The following is a 21,108-nucleotide window of genomic DNA, read 5'->3' on the forward strand; positions in this document are numbered from 1 at the left end:
AAGCAGGGCTCCTAAGCTTCCTTTCATGGTTCTTGGCAGTTTGTCTCTCTTTTTTTTTTCCCTTTTTGAGGGCAAACACTGAGAAAAGCAACAGTCTGTGGAAACAGAGCATTTTGAAGAAAAGTATATGGTGGGAGTTAAAACTAAATCTTAACTAAAACATGCAGATACCTATTAGAGAGGTCTGTGTGGATACCAGAGCTCCTGCGAAGGAGCTCAAATACCCAACCAGCATGTTTCCAGCCAGCTGAGACCTCTGGCCACCGGTGGCCTGGGGGAGCGAGGGAGGGAGGGAGGGAGAAGTGAGTTTTCTTACCAGCTGGGGAAAAAAGGCAGTGAAGCCTATGGATGGAGACGGACTGCAGGGTCAGATGCCAAAGCAGCCTTCCTAGGGCTGCTGGTCAGACCCCTGACAAGCCCCGGTACCCTGGGAGGCAGCAGCCAGCCCTGCAGCCTGCTAGCGAAACACTTCAGCTCCAACACGGCTCCTCCTTCTGTGCTTTTCAACAGCCCTGCAGGCCCCCAGCCCCAGCCCGCTGCGCTGGTGGGCCGGGGAGCTGGAGGCATTTTCCCAGCGCTCTGATCTAACAGCACCAGTGGGACTGTTTCCAGCACGCTGCCACTGGAGGGCTTATCGGCCTCCCTCCCTATCTCCCACCACCCCGGCCTGATAAACGAGGGGCTGGTGGCAGCCGGGGGAAGCGCCCAGAGCAGGGGATGGAGCTGGGGACTGGCCAAACACAAAGGTGGCAGGGCTGGGGTGCTTCTCCCGTGAGCCCCTCCCTGTCAATGAGGATGTTGATACCTGTGACTATGGAAATCTTAAGATCAATTCAAGCAATTAGAGCCATTGCTCAATCCATGTAACCAAACAAAAGGGAAACCATTGTCACTTAGGAAACAATTAGTTGTAAGATAAGGAGCTCTGGAACAATCTCATTTTAAAGAGCTGGGCCTTGGAAGAACAGATGTGCAAAAAAAGATAAGAGAGTTACAAGGTGATCCCAAAACCAGCCTTGAGGGATAAGGTATATGTGATACCCGGAGTGATTCTGAAGACCTCTGAGGACAGCCACCCCGAGGTGTCAACAAACATGGGGGAAAGACCTTAGCATATGCTAACGAGTTCCCAAGGAAGATCCCTGCCTGTGAGAAGCACTACTGGGAAAGATACTGAATATGTCTATGAACATAGTAGAAATACTTGCTAGTTTTGTCTTTTGGGTGTGCACCTTAGGTGGAGCTATCCCCCGTGCACCCAGCGCTGCAATAAAGAATGCCTGCTTTCTAAAACTTCCAAATAAGCCTTAGAGAGTGAACTATTTTGCCGCTTTCTGGTGACAGATTTTGGCACCGCAGATGGGACACTGCTCTGGAACATGGGCGGATCCGAGGGATCGCAGGACCTCCAGCCGGCACCGAGGGATTCTCGGGGAAAACCTGCGATCCCCGGACCAAAGAATTCTGAGCAAGGACCATCAACAAGGCAAAGGCATTCTTTCAGTATTATTTTCTGTTGCCTGTCCACGGGTCGTAGCGAAAGCTGCGCAGGGTTGGGCCGTATCCCTGGGGCAAAGGGAAAGTACCCTTTGATTGAAACTGAAGGGTGAGTCTCCTTCCCGAAAGGGAAGCTCAGATGTTTGTCTGTTGAACCTTGAATACGGCCGTGATCATAATGGTGTGGTTTTGTGTTTGTTGCTGTAGTGTTTGTAAGTGTGTAGTATTGTTGTAAAAAGCTGGGGTGAAATTGTTTTAGTGCCCTGTTTTTAAAATGGGAACTGGAACTTCTAAAAGGGAATTGATCTGAAAGAATTCTCCTCTTGGGTGCATTTTATTAAATTGGAAGCAAATAGCAGGACCCCCAGGAGGAGTGGCAAAGAGAGAGGATCTAATCAACTATTGTAATCAGTGGTGGCCATTGTATGGACTGAATGAGGGAGAAAAGTGGCTGGTTAATGGGACTTTTAGGATACTCTGTTCGAGTTGTTGTTATTCTTAAGAGGGGAAGGAAAATGGGATGAAGTTCCCCATGTTGATTTATTCTCTGCTTTACGAGATCATCCTGAATGGAGCAGGGAATGTAAATGAATAGGGAGAGATCCTTTGGTTCTGACCTGGGCAAAAGATAATCAGAAACTCTGTAAGCGTTGTTGTTCGGCGTGTAGTATGAGTCAATGGTGCGTCCAATACGGAGGAGCGGACGAGGAGGATGTTTCTGATGAAGGGGACTCTTTTGCTGGAAATGAGAAATTCAGTGCTATTGCAGGGAGAACGAGGGGAGGATGGGGAGGTCGAGTTGTGCAAGCTCTCAACCCGTGCACCCAGCGCTGCAATAAAGAATGCCTGCTTTCCAAACCTTCAGAATAAGTCTTAGAGAGTGAATTCTCTTGCCGCTTTCCGGTAACAGGACGGTGACAATCAGTTGGGCTGTATTAGGCAGGGCCGCTGTCAGGGGACTAGTGCCTGCCTTGAAGCGCCACTAATCGATGGTTAGCCGCCACTTCCCGTTTGGTTTGCAAACTGGCCACACTGGGGAGTTATGAGGGGACTGAGTTTGAATACTTCCCCCCTGTTCCTGCAGCTCTTTTATCACCGGAGCGATTCCCTCCCTCCCTCTCTCTCCCCGCAGTAAGGGACAGCCTTTCACACTCACGAGTTTAATCGGGGGAAGCGTAAGGGCAGTCTGTAAAAAGCCTTATCAGGGTTGACGGAACCCCAAACTTCCACTGCCTCCCTGCCGAGTCCGTCCAGGACTTCCCCTTCACTGAATCCGATCCCAGACTATTGGTGGGGAGCACTGCCAACACCATGGTGGTCTCGGTGGGGGTGGTGTCTGCCAGCAACCAGCACTTTACTCGGGCTGTAGGTTGGGGTTTGCCATATCCAAATACATCGGTAACCCATATCTGTTATGAATCAGGGACGATCCCACTCCGGCCTGCGGTATCGGCATTTAAAGCAGAGATTTGGGCCCCTGTGCCTAGCAGAAAAGTGACCGGAGTCTTCAAAGAGCCAAGGAGAAAGGCACAGAGCGGTTCTGGAGAAACAGCTTTTAATGGACAAAACACAAGAGAAAAGGTGCCATCAAAGCTACTCTAAACCCCCTCCCTCCCTCCCTCCCCCACCCCCAAATACACCACCCCTCCTCCCCCATCCCCCACTCCCCCCACCTCCTCCTCATCCCTGCTCCGGCTCTACTTCCCCCCCTGCCACCCCCGTGCTGCCTGCCAGAGCCCTGCGCTTGCTGGCCGGCTTTGGCAAGGCGCTCTGCCCCCGCTTCTTGCCCCGCTTCTCGCAGACGGCAGCCTGGGACGGTGGCAGGGCCATCCCCGCAGCCCCCCATGGCTCCTGGGGCTGCATCCCGATGGTGTAGAACTCTCCAAGGATGAGCATGGCGTCGGTGGTCTCAGGGACGCTGTAGTCGGGGGTGAGCAGCTCCTTGGGCGGGGTGAGCAGCTCCTTGGGCAGGGAGAGCGAGGCAAAGTCACAGTGGGGGGTGGCTGTGCCGGTGCCACCAAGCTCCCCAGGCACAGGGCTGCTGCCCAAACCATCCTGACTGACCCCCCGCTGCATCCAGGGAGACACCAAAGAGCCTTCGGGCCTCTTTGAGAAGCTCCTCCTCAGAGACTGCAAAGTCTCCATCCGGGTCCCCAGGGGCTTGGTTGTGGGGGCCAGCAGAGGGGCTGGGGGGGGGGGTCACGGCCCAGGGGGGATGTTGGTTCACCTGGCTTCTAGGAGGTGAAGCGGGAGAGATGGCCCCAAGCATTGGGGAAATTCTCTGGGACTTGGATTTCCTGGGCACGCATCAGCCAGGCGAGAGCAGGGACGCTTGCCTGGGCTTGCTGAAGCCCTGTGCCAAAAGTGCCCTGGGGACAGGGCTGATGGGGATGCTGGGCGTGCGCGGGGGCCGGGGATGGCGAAGGCGGCGGGGTGGCAGAGCAGCCGGGGGTGCCGTACCTGGTGGTGGTAGTGCCTGGGGGCCCTGGGGTGCCACGTGCAGTGAGGGTGGCCAGGCTGCGGGGAAGGGCTGCTGCTGGCGGGGCAGTGGGCACAGGTTGGCTGCGCCTGGAAGAGAGACAGGAGCGATGGCCGATGGTCACCTCCGCTCTTGCCCCCAAGAGTGTCCCTGGGGTGCAGGGGTCAGGGTGGGTCTGTACCTTGGAGGTAGAAGGTTTGGGGAAGGGCAAAAGTCTGGAGGAGTCGCGGTGCCGGGGGGTCCCGGGGGCCGCGTGGTGGGAGCCGCAGTGGTGGCGGCGCCATGTTGCGTTCTGGCTGTTGGCTGCTAAGGACTCTCTGGCGTCTCCCAGGAGGGAATGTGGGGTGTCCGCGTGTTCCGCCCCAACAGCCTCCCCAGCCCCTCCTGCCTGGGGAGGGAAAGGGTTCAGGGGGGGCCTTGCTGCGTTCCCAGAGCTGGCATGTCCTTGGGATTGGTGGGACTTGGTGGGACGAGTGCCACGCCTGGAGTGCTGGCATGGAGGCTGCAGGCTGTTCAGGAGGGGTAGGCAGGGCAGGCGAGGTGGAGGGGTCGCACTCTGTGGAAGGGAGAGGTTGGATGGTAGAGCCCTTCCAGTCAGCAAGGATGTGGTGGAGAGCCTCTGGGTGAGGCTGAGGGGCATGGAAAACAAAGCAGCTGTTGCAGCGGGTGTCTGCTACCGATGGCCCAGCCGGGATGCCCGCACTGCGGAGTTATTTGATAGGCCCTGAGGAGAAATCTCTGGACGAGCAGCCCTTGTCCTGATGGCAGATTTCGTCTTCCCAGACATCCGCTTGTTGTCCAAACAGCGGATTCGTTACGCGGTGTACACTAAGCCAATTCTCACACACATAGGAGACATATTGCTTTTTATTCAGGCCTGGGTGCTCGGTGGATTTCCACAAATCAAGCGCACCTAATGCCCGTTCCCTGTCATCTTTATACACAAACCTTCCAAATTAGGAGACTCCCAGTTACAACGATTGGTTCAGATTTCTTTTGGTAGTATGCAAACTAGAAGGCATGCTCGGTTCTTTTCTTGGCCTTTATCTTTGGGTAGGTGGCATAATTTGGGTAGGGGGCTCGTGGGTCGGTGGTTGCGGAGACCCTGGCCCAAATTACCTTTCACCTAGTCTCTCAATACTTCTGGCACTCCCCAATGGTTCCTCAGGGTCTGTTGATCAGACTAACGATGTATCGGGGTTATGCTTCTACCTCTTGACAAGCACGTCTTCCTTGACACCTTGTCTGGGTAAATAGGAACTGACAGAATGGTAGCACTGGACAATGGCCATCCTCAGGAGTCCCTAGCTGCTATTTACAAAACTCTCTGTGACATCCTGAACGGTGAAAAACTATCTGGAACATTCTTAACCGTGGAACTATGCAAAACTATTGGTAACATTTTAGCTGCAGATTCAGGATTAACTTTTAACCTCAATGAAGGATATCCTGGTCCGACTCAAAGCACGTGATGAAACTGTGAAAAAATCAAGGTGTGGAAGGATTATTCACTGTATAAAATCGTCTTATAGGCAGCGCGCTCTGTTGCCCTGTGGATAGTATCATGTCATCACCGGCACGACTGGTAATTTTCCGTTTCTTTCCTAGTACAAGGATGCATTTATGGAGGCAAATCCAGGGGTGCAGGTGGTGCCCCACAACGAAGCAACCTGTGGAACCCCAGACATCGCCTGTTACAAAGAGGAAAAAGCAGGCTCTGCAAAAGAGTTACCAAGCCTGAGGAAAGGGGCCAAAAGTGAAGCAATGGCACAGCATAACTTTGGGATGGCAGGTGAGATTTCCATCCCTGTTCCTCAAAGGGAACAGCCTCGTTTTGTTTGAGGGTGCGGTGTTGGAATCAAAGCGCAAGGCCAGTTTTCTTTACTGCAGACTGCGCTGTAGTGCAAATAGCTTTCGTGTCCCACATGGAGTTGCCAGGTGCGGTGGGTTGACCCTGGCTGGGGGCCAGGTGCCCACCAGAGCCGCTTTATTACTCCCCTCGTTCACCAGACAGGGGAAAAAAAGTATAACAAAAAGCTTCTGGGTCGAGATAAGGACAGGGAGTTTCTTAAGTCTTCTCCCTCCTCTCTCCGGCTGCAAAAGCTCCCTTTCTAACTGGTTTTTTTCCTTCTTAACTATGGTATCACAGAGGCGCTGATTGGCTTGGCCTTGGCCAGCGGCGGGTCCGTCTTGGAGCTGGCTGGCATTGGCTCTATGAGACACAGGGGAAGCTTCTGGCAGCTTCTCACAGAAGCCACCCCTGTAGCCCCCCCCGCTCCCAAAACCTTGCCACGCAAATCCAACACACTGTGCAATAAAGTTTAAAGGGCTTAGAATAGTCTGGAAGCCCCAAAGCTGGAGCTCGCGTTAATGCTCCCTTTAATGCACAAAAGGCTTTTTCTCGTTCAGGACCCCAAGCTATGGGTTCCCCCTCCTCATTTTTCATTGCCTCATTAAGAGGTTTCGCTATGTCACTAAATCCAGGAATCCACGGCCTACAAAATCCCACTTGTCCTAAAAATCCCCTTAATTGTTTCTTTGTTACTGGTCTGGGAATTTCTTGTCTAGCTCTTACCCGTTCTGGATCTACTTCTCTCCCTCCCTGGTTTAAGAATAAACCCCAGATCCTTCTTTACCTGGTGTTGACAGAGTTGCAGTTTGGATAGAGATGCACGGTGACCCTTGTTTGCAAGTTGGCTGCACAGATATTCAATATCCCACGTACAAGCTTCAGCCCTATGGCTTGCTAGTAACAGATCATCGACATCCTGAATCAAGACAGAACCGCCAGGAAATTTTAAATCTCTTCGATGGTTTCTGAGAACTTGAGAAAAAAATAGTTGGTGAACTAGTGAACCCTTGTGGCAAGTGTGTCCAAGTCAACTGTTTCCCTTGCCAAGTAAAAGCAAAAATGGATTGACTTTCTTCAGCAATGGCTATGCTAAAACCTGCTCCTGTTAAATCCAAACCAGTAACATATTGTGCCCATACAATACAGGTGTTTGGGTAAGAATGAAACTGGGGTCAGGGACAAGAGGGTGTGGGGAAATTACATGCTCATTTACTGCGCGGAGATCTCGAACAAATCTGTCTTGCGGATCCCCATCCTTATCTAATCGAAGTTTACTTACTGGCAAGATTGGAGTCTTAGATGGACTTTGGCGTTCCTTGAGTATTCCTTTTTCTAAGAAAACTGCAATCCGTTTTTGAGTACTCGGAATAGCCTCATCTGCAATCGGGTACTGTTTCATTGATGGAGGTGACCCTCCTTTTGTGTTCATTATTACCGGTTCTGCGGCTGACGGTAATCCTATCTCATCACCAGAGCTGCTCCACAGTTCCCGGGGAAGTGCTTCAAGTCCTTTTGGGATTTTAAAAGCCGACCAAATTCCTGCAAAAGATCACGTCCTAGCAAAGACACAGGTGAATTTGGAGGTACCACAAATCTTCCCCATACCCTTTTTTCTGCAATGATCATTGGAAGTGGCGTCGAAATAGATTTTATTTCTTGCCCAACAACCCCTCTTATAAGTACCTTTTCTTTAGAAATCCATGTTTGTGGGAGTGCATCATTCAAAAGGGACAAGGTTGCTCCTGTGTCTACTAAAAATTCAACAAAAAGTCCGTTTAGCTTTGCAGTAATTTGTCCGTACTCGTTTACCTTCACTCCTGCATTCGACATCTTCGCAGTCCTTCGGCAAGCATGGAGTTCAGCTTATTATTTTTCTGTTGTGAGAGAGGGCACGGTGGATACGGTGGATTTGATCCTCGTCCAGCACTTCCTGGGCGGAGTGGGCACTCCCGCTGGGCATGTCCTATCTTCCCGCAAGAAAAACACTCTAAAAGGTTGGGATTAGATTGGTTAGGGAAAGGAGGAAAGGGAGCCCTTTCCATCAGTCTTTTTCCGTCAGTTGTGGCTAAATTCCAGTTGGGGTCCTCAGTGGGCCAGGGATTTAATCCTTGACCTCTCTGAGCAATTTCTCAGTCCTTTTGAAGAATTTTCTCTCACTCATCCATCTGGAATAGTTCTCTCAGCAAAGTTTTCATGTCACTCCAGTTAGGTGTGTAATCAGTGACTATTCCAGCTAGCATTTGTGCACATCCATCTGCATCGTCTCTTCATCTTGGCATTTTACTTTGCCACATGATCAAGTCACCTTGTTTCCAAGGTTTGTGGCGCATCACAGCAGTCACTGCAGGGCCATCAGGAGGAGCTCCTGGTCGTGCTCTGGGATTTGGGATGTAATGCATTTTCGTGGCAAACATCCTGACCTGCTTGGGGAAGGTCAGTTTCCTCGGCCTCAGGGGCAGAGGGAAGCGAGCTTACCCGTAGTTTAGATGGCTTACGTCTTTGATAAGACCAATCCTACCAAATATACCAATAATCAATACTTGGACTTGCAGTATCTTCGAAAATGATCCTTCGAAATGTTAACTTATGGGGCTTAAAAGTTCCTTTGTGTGTGTGTGGGGGGGGTGCAAATATCCATAGGTCCTCCCCCTCGAGTTCGAGTTAGGAATGGCCATTCCTCCTGACACAACCCAATCAGTCTTGTCTTTTGTAAAGTCTGTGCCCCATAAATCTTACTCCAATTTTCTAAAACCTCAGCAAGGGGCGTCCCCCTTTCAATGCTGGGTGTAGTTCCCGTTTCTTAAATTTCTTTTCCTCTTACCAAAGCTTTAGCAAGTTTAAACACAAGAGTACTCCCAGTATTGTCTGGAATCACCCGTGTCCAAGTCTCTTAGGTGAACGCACCTATTTTTGTTATGCCAGCAATGAGCGTTGGTCACGGGTTTGTCCAGAGAATTAGCTGGTGCTCCTTCCTCTTGCGTCCTAGGGTCCCATCTGGGTCGCCATCTGTTAGAGGGTATGAGAAATGTACCAGACGTGAGTTGCCCTAGGTTTGCTTTCTTGCAGCGCTGGATGCACGGGGGAATCAGCTCCGCCCAACGTGCACGCAGGTGATTACCAACGCACAGGTTATATAGACTCAAAACATACATATTCACCATTTTTCTCAAAAAAAGGCAGCCCTGTGAGAATCATTTCTTGGAATTCATTTAGTAGTCTTATTCATATGTAGTCTCCTCCCCGTCACGCATGCTCAGTGATTTGAGTCGGTGGCCCTCAAGGGGTCTCTGGTGGTCGTCAGTGGTCGCGCAGCCGTGTTTGCTGGATGACCTGCTTCATGCAGGCATGCGCAGTGTCCTTGCTGTGGATGCACCTGTCCATAACAACTTACTTCATAAGATTCATATCTCCAAACCTATTGTCCAGTTTGGTAGGGACAGTACAAGGAACATAGCAGCATTGTACCTTGCCATGGTCAGTGAGCTTCATTACTTATTGCCTTGGTTACAAACTAATTTTCCCAATCTGATTCTATAGCTACATTAAGTTAAAATCTTACAAATATAATCAAATCATCCTAACTTTTATATAATCAACTTTTGATTGCTTTATCAAAATAGAGGTAACATTTCCCCCCTTTGAAAGTTTTGAAAATTATTTCAATACTTTCACTATACTAATCATTTTCTATGTTGGAGGAAACTCTGGGATTGCTTGTCTCTTTTGCTGTTCTGCAACAGCTTGGACGATCATATGAGTGAAAGAAGCTTCACGAGTAATTTGCTTTTTCAGATATGTTAACCGATTCATCATTTTCCAGGCTAATACATACAATATTGCTGACAAAATCAAACTGATCAAAACCAATATTAAGAGAATCACGATGGGGTGACACAACTTGTTTAGGATGCCTGTAGCAGTAGGTGACCATCCAAAAAGTGTGTCCCACCATCTAAGTTCTGCATCTCTCTGCACTCTTTCAAAAACTCGGTGTATTTCTTTCACATTGTGATGAACAGTTATTAGGGGTTTTTTGTCCGTTTTCCTTAATTTTTTTTCCAGAATTGCAATCAAATCCTTGCGTTGTAATAACTGTTTCACTAAAGCGAGATTCATTCCAATGGGTATAGGTAACAATTCATGAATCAACATGTAGTTAGACTGCAAAAGTTGGTGAGATGTGACTGGGGTCGAATAAGAAAAGTCACATCCATCAATCGTAGTAAAATTACAAACACAAAAATTTGAATGATTTTTAATCTCTACGACTACCTTATCTACATATAAAAAATCACAAACAGTCCTCAAACATACACAGCCCTTACCAATATATATAATAACTGTTTTAGGGTTCTCGTTAGGATGAACCTCAAAATGGCAAATATTTTGTTCAGTATCCAGACAAATATCTTGTGCCTCAATTGCATTACCTTCACAGACAAATCCTTGTTGTTCTCGCACGATGCAAGATTCCAAATTAACAGTTTGCCATTTTTCATTCATCTTTTGGGCCCATACTCTATGCTCGGAAGGATAGAGTATAGTTCCGTTGTGGTTCAACCCTAATGCAACAATGGGATAAATTGAGTATATAGTAGCATTAGATATAGTGAGCACAAAAGTTGTAGCCGTGTTTGTAACGGGATCCTAAGTAAAGTTTACCAGGCTCCACCAGGACTGGAGTTCTTTCTCAAAATCAGTAGCACTGTCCCAAACTATTTTCCTAATTTCAGTGGGGAGAGTGCCGCCTTCACCTTCTCTTATAATTGAGGCGGCTACCGACTGCATCCATAATTGAGCCTGGATACAACTAAGAGCCAAAGAGAGGTTATTTTGGATCACCCCAAGTGCGTCTGTAATTAATTCGTGGTCCCTTACATTTACTCTTTCCCATGTTGGTAATATATTTGACAACAGCCACTGGTTAGTTCCTAAAGCCAATAAAGAAGATCGTAAAGGTTGTTGTAATTTAGCCAAATCACTAATTGAGGCAGCCAGTTTGTTCATTATTACTTCTGAATCAATGCTATTTAAAACTCCCAATCCTGTTCCCAAAACACCGGTCAAGTCTCTCCGTGTCCTTTTCATAGTAAGAGTTCGTTTCTGCAGCCAGGTGGTCCATCCCTCATATGAAATTTTTAAGAAAGGTGAACAAGCTGGTTGAATATCTGAAACATTGTTTTGCATTGACAATTCCACTTGTTTGAGAGACCATGCCGGGTTAAACAACATTTGTTGCAAGCCTGTATTTCTAATCACATACGGTCCAATTTCAAAGATTTTCGAATTAAGCGCAACAATTGGTTGGGTAGTAGGTATTATGACGTCTATTTTAAGTTCTCCCCAGTATTTGGTGTTATTTTTACCACATATCACTCTAAAGATTTTCTAAAAGAAAATCACCTCAGTTACTGAGATTGAATTAAGTTTTTATTTTCCCTCTCCTTCAGGCCCATCCGAGGAAAATGGAAGAACAAATTGTATGGGGGACATTTGGGAGTTGAGGGGGTGTAGATGTGAGATGGGGTTTTTTTTCTTTGAATCGCTTTAAGACTTGAGTTACAGTAAGGCAGTTTCTCATCTGCTCTGCCAGTCAGCACAGTAAGCTTATCTGAACATCCCACTATTAGCCCAACTGAGCTACATGAATGTCACATTTGCAGTCGGTGCTTCCATTTCATTGGACTGTTTTACTGTTTTACAGCATAGCTCTGCTCTGAAAATGTTAGAGACTATAGCTAAACACTGAGAGAAGCTAATGGATGCTGTGTGCTTTTTTCCAACTTGAAGAGCATGGACAAGTTCAGAAATTTTGGATAGAGATGATATGAAGATGAATTAAGAACATAAATGAATTCAGGTGGAATTTCTCTGTATCTGCTAAAATGCTGCCTTTCTTCTTCCCCTTGAGGTAGAGTCCATTTAGTGGGAGACTGTTCTCTAAGTACTGGAGACCTTGAGCGTGAACGGTATCTTCTGGATGGGGGTGCCCTTGCCCTTGAACGGTGATAACCATCTGACCTTGACCTGCAACGATTGTTACGACTCTTCCCTTCGCCTCTTCTTGGATACGGTGGCGATCGCGAGTGGGAACGCGAGTGGGAACGACTAAATGAGTGAGAGCAGAAGGCAGTGTGGGAGAAGCACTGCAGGGAGACTTGGACCTTAAAGAAACCCAAACAAACCGACGAAAACAATAGAGGAAGTTAATTCAAACCAGTCACTGGGCTGGGAAAGAAGGCCTAAATCTTGGGGGACCTCAAGTCTGGTGGCCTCCTGGAGAAGAAACAATTACCGTGAGAGATTTGGTGCTTCTAGAGAGCAGTGCCTGCCTGGAGTCTGGTCCTCAAAAACCTTTGCAGAAAGGTATGTTGTGAAGGAGCAGCAAAAGAGCTTGCTAGTGACTCACACCAAAGGAACTCACTCGGGGGGGAAGACTGCTGCCCCTGCCCGGTTTTGGTTGGGAGGTGTCTGCAGGAATGGTGGGCTGGCTGGTGTCAGGTGTTTCAAAGGTGCTATGCGGCCACAGCACCACTTTGCATGGCAGAAGGTGACGTGGTAACTTTTGGTAGGCTGATGACAGGGGTGAGACAGACCAGCTGTTGGATGCATATTTGGCCTTTCCCAGGTCTAGAGCAGCAGCAGCAGCAGCAAGCTGTAAGGCATGACAGCTTGGGAACGACTGCTCTGAGTTCTGCGTCAGGTTTTGCCACCAGGAGCATCTCATGACACTTGTCTCAGCCCTGCCTCAGCATCCAGGGCCACCTTGGCCCCAAGTGTCACTGAATGGACAGGCAGCCTTGTGCCGGGTACCGCTGCAAGGCTGGGAAGTGGCAGTAACTCCTGCCCCTAGTCCTGCCCCAAATTCAGCCTCATGGCTATTCCCTGTCTCTCGCAGGTCCTTTGCAATCTACAGCACATGGGCAAGCAGCCTGAAGCACAACGCCCGACGCACAGAGCCTGGCTGTCTTCCTGCCGCCACTGGAGTCCCTTCCTGCGAGTGAGCTGCTCGCCCTCTTCTTTCTCTGCTCTGGATCTGCCACCACGAACTGAAGGGCCACTGGAGCTGGGGGGTCTACAGCCCTGATTTACCATTCCAGAGGTAAGGAGAGAAAGTGACCGTCCGAGGGTTTCATGGGGATGGGAGAGCAGAGCTAAAGGTAAAAATAGATTTCCTCTGATTTCCAATATAACCTACAAGTAATCCACAGAACATCAGATCATCCTTTCACCTCTGGCTAATAAGAAAGCCTTGTCACCTTCTGATCATCTGCTGCCATTTTTTCCCCCTTTTCTCCTGGCAAAACTTGTCAAATTCACTTTCCTCTAAACTGTTCATGGTTTTGGTCAATCTGCTTGCTCTGAGGAATCTATTTCATGGACAAACTCTAACCAGTTCTGCTCAGCATGAACTTCCAGAGTGCAGCCTGGAAACTGGTGACAACCCACTGACTTCAGTGCTAGAAAACTATTTTCTTGGACTTCACGCTTTTCCTATGCAACAGTGTGGTGGGTGGACCCTGGCTGGGGGCCAGGCGCCCACCAGAGCCGCTCTATCACTCCCCTGGTTTACCAAACAGGGGAGAAAAAGTATAACAAAAAGCTTCTGGGTCGAGATAAGGACAGGGAGAGATCACTCCCTAGTTTTCGTCACGAGCAAAACGGACTGAACTTAGAGAGGAAATTCATCTAACTTATTACTAAGCGAAACAGAGTAGAGGAATGAGAAATAAAATCAAATCTGAAAACACCTGCCCCCAGCCCTCCCATCTTCCCGGGCTCAACTCCCAGCTTCAACCTCTGCCCCCCCTCAGCAGCACAGGGGGACGGGGAATGGGGGTTATGGTCAGTTCATCACACGTTGTTTCTGCCGCTTGTTCCTCCTCAGGGGGAGGACTCCTCTCGTCGTTCCCCTGCTCCAGCATGGAGGAGTCCCTCTCATGGGAGACAGTCCTTCACCAACTTCTCCAACGTGAGTCTCTCCCACGGGGTGCGGACCTTCAGGAGCAGACTGCTCCAGCGTGGGTCCCCCACGGGGTCACAAGTCCTGCCAGCAAACCTGCTCTGGCGTGGGCTCCTCTCTCCACGGGTCCACAGCTCCTGCCAGGAGCTTGCTCCAGTGTGGGCTTCCCACGGGGCCACAGCCTCCTTCAGGTGCCTCCCCCTGCTCTGGTGTGGGGTCCTCCATGGGCTGCAGGTGGACTCTCTACACCCCCTCATCCTTCCTCCATGGGCTGCAGGGGGACAGCCTGCTTCACCATGGTGTCTGCAGAGTTTCTACATCTTCTCACTCCTCTTTCCGGCTGCAAAAGCTCCCTCTCTAACTGTTTTTTTCCTTTTTAAATATGTTATCACGGAGGTGCTGATGGGCTTGGCCTTGGCCAGTGGTGGGTCCATCTTGGAGCCGGTTGGCATTGGCTCTGTCAGACACAGGGGAAGCTTCTAGCAGCTTCTCACAGAAGCCACCCCTGTAGACCGCCCCCCCCCCCCCCCCCCCAGCTACCAAAACCTTCCCATGCAAACCCAACACAAGGGTGCTGGAAGAACTGTGCCCGGCACACTTTGCCCACCTTCCTCTTCACTCTCCCCCTGGATCTTAATGCAGAAGGAGCTTTTGGAAACCAAAATTATCCTGCTCTTCCCAGGGTACGTTCCCAAAGTGTCTTCCTGAAGATAATCCGTCCGCTAGCAGAGCCCTGGCATGGATGTTGCTATTCTGGTCCCTGCAGTAACAGGAACTGTTTGGCATGACTTGTCAGGACCTGCTTCATCCCAGACATGAGATCACAGTCTCATTTTTTATTGATAAATAAATACATTTCTTCCAGGGCTGGAGCCATGATGGAAGCATAACTGAAGGCTTTGTGAGTCTGCCGGCAGCCCGAGACCTCCTTGGTGCTGGGCAGGGGGAGAAGGTGCTGCAGGAGAGGATGGAATGTGTTGTCAGGCCAGACCTCCAGACCTGTCTGGAGGTGTTTGAGATCTTGGGCTCTTCCTCCAGCGCTGGTCTACTTGGGACAGGAACGGGCAGCAGTGCCGCACTGCCAGGCACTGGGACTGTGGTCCCTGTGTGTCCCTTTGCAGTGCCCAGTGCCTGATCAAGGGGAGAGAAAGGGCATTAGAGAAGACTTTAAAGTGTGGGGGATTTTTTTTGATATGAAGGCACCACTAAGGAAAGCTATATCTTTTTTTTTCTCCAAAGAAAAAAAAGGAGAGACTAAATGGGAGCACATCAACACATGCAAACCACGGCCTAGGGCACTGTGCACAAACATCAGCAGGCGTGCCAGGCAAGATGTAAATGAAATGTGGGCCCTGGTTTGCACAGAAAAAACCACAAGTGCAGAAAAGGGGGAGGGGGGGAGAAAAAGAGATACTGGGAAAAGAAAGTGCTACAGAAAAGTCAGGAGACCAGAAGGAAAAAACCAGGAACCAGTACAATAACAGGGAAAAAAACCCCAAAGCAACAAAAAACCCAACAGACTAAGAGAAAGCAAGAGGAAGAGAAGCCATTGCAAAGGATTATTGTTCTCGCCTGTTTTTTTCTTTCTCCATTACCTGAACCTGTCCCCAGGTGACTACAGGATTTCATTAAGTCACTGTGTGACCCCTAGAAGAGTTTTATGGCCCAGGACAGACCCCAGTGGCCATGATGACCCAAAGTCACTGGCCCACTAGCCAACAGATCTGCCGAAGCCCTGCCAGCACAGGGGACCCTGTGTCCACTGCGCTGAGCCCTCCAGGCTGCAGAGCAAGAGCCATCAGGGCTTCAGATGTTGCAGGGTCCTGGATGGGGTTTCCATTCCTCCCCTGGAAGGTGCTGCCCCTTCAGAGCAGAACAGGGTACAGGAGCATCCCTTAAAGCCCAGTTAAACGGCTGTCAGGAGCCCCTGGCTGATTTTGCAATGCAGGGGGCACTCGCACGTCCCCTTCCATGGGCCGAGTGGAGCCCGGACACAGTTACCAAAGTACCAAAGAAGAGAGAGGGAAAGCATTTTCACTGTTACTTTCATTTATTTATTTATTTTTTACTTGTCCAACCTTGAAAAGAACGAACGAGACAGCTAGAAGGGGCCTTAATGCTGAAGGCCAGCACTCCTTCCTGGCAGGCCTGTGGTGGTCTGCCTCTCCAGAGGAGCGGCTGTCTCTTACGTCTTTGCTTGACACACTGCTGTTCTTCGTGTGCCGCCGTGGAGCGTCTGGCTTCCTCTGCAGCCTCCCGTCGGGCAGCCTTCTCGTCTCCAGGCCGAAGAGACCCCGTCTCCAGGCCCCAGGGACCTCGGTGGCCCGCTGAGGGACTTCTCCTGGCGCAGCGGCTGAAGCTGTGACGCCATGTTGTCTTGTCCCCTTTTCTCGGGGCTCAGTGCAGAAGAGATGACACCCCTTCAGAAGGGGTGAGGGGTAGGGCAGAGGACGGGGGACGGGAAGGAAGCCTGCAGGCCGGCCAGGCGCGGAGGGTCAGCCTCCCGGCTAGCGCCGAGCGCGGAGGCAGGGCCGGCGGTAGGGCACTGGCTGGATGACCCTACGGCACCGCGTCGATGGTGGTGTGGAGGGGAGCCCTGGCACGATGTTGTGGTGCCAGGGGAGCCATCCTGGAGGTGGATCCACCTCCATCGGCTCCTCCTCGTCTTCAGGTGGATCCACCTCCATTGGCTCTGCACCATCAGCTACGTGGAAGAGGACCGCGTAGCTGATGGTGCCTCCCCTCTGACGCAGCCTCTTCCTCCGCGCCTCCTGCAGCTCCTCCTGTGGGCGCCCACACAGAGGTGAGCGCCCGCTCGCTTCGCATCCTTGAGCCTTCATTCTTCCAACCACTGGAGAGTCTGAGGACTCGAAAGCTCAGCGAATGTGGGACAAGTGCTGGGGGGCCAGTATTTATAGGGTCCGGAACAGAATGTGGTGAGGTAGCTTGTGACATCAGGAGGCCACTGTGATGGCTATGCAAATCTGCTGCCATTTTTCACTTTCCTCTAAACTGTTTGTGGTTTTGGTCAATCTGCTTGCTCTGAGGAATCTATTTCATGGACAATCTCTAACCAGTTCTGCTCAGCATGTAACTCAGGAGTCAAGAGTGCAGCCTGGAAACTGGTGACAACCCACTGACTTCAGTGCTAGAAAACTATTTTCTTGGACTTCACGCTTTTCATATGCAGCAGTAAAGGAAGAAAGTAGAAATTCCTGAGCTGGCCGTAGCATTGTTGTCGCTCAAGCATGTACTGCACATGGTAATGCACCTTTCTTGGATTTTGGTTGTTCAGATGAGGCGCCTCCAGCCTTTCTCTTTCTCCTTGGCACAGCTGAATTTCTCCTGTCAAAAGGAACAGGGCTGTATTGAGGGAGGAGGTTGAATTTCTTCTCAAATTCTTCTTCCAACTGTGCTAAGCTAAAGGGCAGGCAAAGCCAATCCAATTAAATGTAACTCCATTTCTGTAGAAAAAAAAATAATATCTTGTTTAGGAGAATGTCTGCCTATATACATTCCTGTCTACATAATGTAGAGAGAGAGGGAAAGAGATAAGCGCGCACACACGGTAAACATCATACTGTTAACCCAAGTTTGGGAGGAGAATGTACACTCCAGCTTCTGCATTTGTAACTCAGTACAAATTGATTAGTTGCGTATATGAAAATTAGAAAAAATACAGACATGGGTTTCACGCCGGGGACATTTAGCTCTGTTTGCTGCACAGATTGGTACAGGAGCTGTGTCTGCTCTGTGAGGGGAAGGAAAACAAGACCATAAAGAAACCAACCAATAAGATGGTTTGTAAAACCTCACGTGAAAGTCCTAACATTGGAATGGAAACAATAACAATTCAAAGCAGAGGAATCCGAGTGTCCCAGAACAGTAGCTTGTTTCCCACTTCTCTTACCCAGCAGAGAGATGCATCAGCCCCAGTGCGTGAGGATTTACAAGCGGTGACTCAGACTGCAGCGTGGGGCTCTGCAGGGCTACAGCCCCCTCTCCCTCCGGTGCTGCTTTGCCAGCACCCGTTTCTCCTGACTTTTGTGGTACCCACCCCACGGATAGATTTTCACTGGGCTTTTTGTCCTGCCGGCTCCATCTGTTTCTCAGCCCCAGCTCTGTCTGCTTGGGAAGGGCGACGTGAGGCTGTGCCCCCTTTGCCACTGCTGGCACTCTTCCTCCAGGTGCCACCGCTCTGCCAGGACCGGTCATCTCCGGTGACACATGCCACCCTGTTTGTGCTGTAGCCAGGACTGCCTCTGGTCTGCTCCCGTTTACAGCAGTATCGCTTCGGAGTAAGACCGTCCATGCCAGTGCTGTGCTTTGGGGGAGCTGCATTCAAGCCCTGACAAGGAAGAAGAAAAATCAGAGGTGGCATTCCAGATTTTTCAGTTTCAATGGGAAAAGACTCCCAAGGCAGGTTCCCTCCAATCCGTGGGCCAGTCTCGATGCACCAGGTGTTTTGGAGAGGATAGCACTGTTCTGGTGTCAGATTATGTTCTTCTGTCCTGACACCCACCAAGGCTTTGTTTTAAGATATTTAGGAACTGGATCACATTTCTGTGAACCTGCAACCACCTGCAGGCTTTGAAACCTGCCAGTTGCATGGCCTTGGGGTGCAAGTCGGAGGGGTTTTTCGGTTTGCGCGCTCCCATGCCCACTCCAGCAGTGGCACGGCTGATGGTGTGCCCCAGCTGAGGATGCCTCTGCAGATACGCCTCATTTTGCAGAGCCAAGAATAGGAACCCTGACAAGCATCAGCATTTCCAAACCTGAATCTAGATAAAGTTAGTGCCAGGTGAGAGGTGGGTGACAGGGTCTCAGCTTGGGCTGAGCCCATGCAGAGGAGCTGCTGCAAGGCAAGAGTCCCTTTTCCTCGATGACAAGTGGCTTGAAGGGTTTGCGTTCTCCGCTCCACAATAACTTGTAGTAAGCAGGGTGCAATCTGCTAAACCTTATTGCGATTGGTTGTTTTTCCTGGTGGAAAAAGGCTTTACAATGGGTAGAGATCATTATGAAAGGAGGACCACAGCCTTTCACACATGCTGGTCCTCCAGGTACGTGCAAAGAGAGGTCTGTGTGGATACCAGAGCTCCTGCGAAGGAGCTCAAACACCCAACCAGCATGTTTCCAGCCAGCTGAGACCTCTGGCCACCGGTGGCCTGGGGGAGCGAGGGAGGGAGGGAGGGAGAAGTGAGTTTTCTTACCAGCTGGGGAAAAAAGGCAGTGAAGCCTATGGATGGAGACGGACTGCAGGGTCAGATGCCAAAGCAGCCTTCCTAGGGCTGCTGGTCAGAGCCCTGACAAGCCCCGGTACCCTGGGAGGCAGCAGCCAGCCCTGCAGCCTGCTAGCGAAACACTTCAGCTCCAACACGGCTCCTCCTTCTGTGCTTTTCAACAGCCCTGCAGCCCCCCAGCCCCAGCCCGCTGCGCTGGTGGGCCGGGGAGCTGGAGGCATTTTCCCAGCGCTCTGATCTAACAGCACCAGTGGGACTGTTTCCAGCACGCTGCCACTGGAGGGCTTATCGGCCTCCCTCCCTATCTCCCACCACCCCGGCCTGATAAACGAGGGGCTGGTGGCAGCCGGGGGAAGCGCCCAGAGCAGGGGCTGGAGCTGGGGACTGGCCAAACACAAAGGTGGCAGGGCTGGGGTGCTTCTCCCGTGAGCCCCTCCCTGTCAATGAGGATGTTGATACCTGTGACTATGGAAATCTTAAGATCAATTCAAGCAATTAGAGCCATTGCTCAATCCATGTAACCAAACAAAAGGGAAACCATTGTCACTTAGGAAACAATTAGTTGTAAGCTAAGGAGCTCTGGAACAATCTCATTGTAAAGAGCTGGGCCTTGGAAGAACAGATGTGCAAAAAAAGATAAGAGAGTTACAAGGTGATCCCAAAACCGGCCTTGAGGGATAAGGTATATGTGATACCAGGAGTGAGTCTGAAGACCTCTGTGGACAGCCACCCCGAGGAGGTGTCAACAAACATGGGGGAAAGACCTTAGCATATGCTAACGAGTTCCCAAGGAAGATCCCTGCCTGTGATAAGCACTACTGGGAAAGATACTGAATATGTCTATGAACATAGTAGAAATACTTGCTAGTTTTGTCTTTTGGGTGTGCACCTTAGGTGGAGTTATCCCCCGTGCACCCAGCGCTGCAATAAAGAATGCCTGCTTTCTAAAACTTCCAAATAAGTCTTAGAGAGTGAACTATTTTGCCGCTTTCCAGTAACAGTGTGGTGGAGGGGAAGCAGCAGAGCAGGCCCTTCCCCACAGGGTAACAGAGAGCAAAGGGTCATACTGGGGAGCAACCAGCTTCCAGGCCCGGGGCAAAGGGAATGCCCAATGGAGAGGTGATGGGAGCATTGTGGGAGCGAGGAAACACATCCCCACAAAACTCAGAGGCACACCAGAGTGGCTCTAATATTTCTTGCCAGGTGGAAAGTAACTGCTGACACCTGCCTATCTTGGGCAGGAACAGGTTTTCCCTAAATTAGCCTAATTAGCAGGGCATAAAAAGCAGCTCACCTGGGGCTGTGTCTCTCTCTGCTTTGTGTTGGAGGGGTGGCTCTGAGCTGCAATAGCCTGGGAGCATCTGGGATGTCCTGGATGCTGAAGGTGTGTCTCCCTTACCCACTGAGCAGAAAAGTTCAAAAAGACTTGGGTTTTTTTTTTTTAATCTTCAGGAAAGATGCCCTGGTGTGTCCCTATGGACACCTGAGCAGTCCCTGTGCATCCCTGGGGGTCCCTCAGCTGCTCCCTGGCTGGCCTTCAGCTGCTGTGGGTGTGGGACATACAGCTATTGCTCTCTAGTGGCTCCGGGCCTGGGGAAGGCTGGCTCCCCCCACCCCTGGCACCGGGGATGCTCGGGTCCTGGTTCCGGTCTCCCCCACTCCGGGACACCCGGGCCCAGCATCGTGGGTGTGATCGCACCCGGCAGCAGCTTGCCCACGCCCGGAGGTGGCTCACCCACTCGGTGGCACCTTGTCCCTTCATCTCATGGGGGCTGGACCGTACCAGGAACAGCTGGCGGTGGTGTTTTGGGGTTTTTTTTGCCCAGGGTTTGGTGTGACAGACCTGGCTTGCAGCCCCCGGGCACGGCTGATGGGCACTTACACCTCGCACTGGGTTGTTTCCCAGCCTGGGAGAAGGTTTTCCCCGAGCAAGGAACCTCATGTTGGAGATTTTGGAGAATAAATGAAGTAGGGAGTTTGTCTCCAAATACTCCATAGCTTTCTTGTAATGCATTTTAAACCATTCAAGCTGGGAAGCGCGAGGCTTTGGTAAAATGCACGTACAGGAAACCCAAGA

This window comes from Grus americana, unplaced genomic scaffold (genome assembly GCF_028858705.1).
Source record: "Grus americana isolate bGruAme1 unplaced genomic scaffold, bGruAme1.mat scaffold_76, whole genome shotgun sequence".
NCBI classification, from domain to species: domain Eukaryota; kingdom Metazoa; phylum Chordata; class Aves; order Gruiformes; family Gruidae; genus Grus; species Grus americana.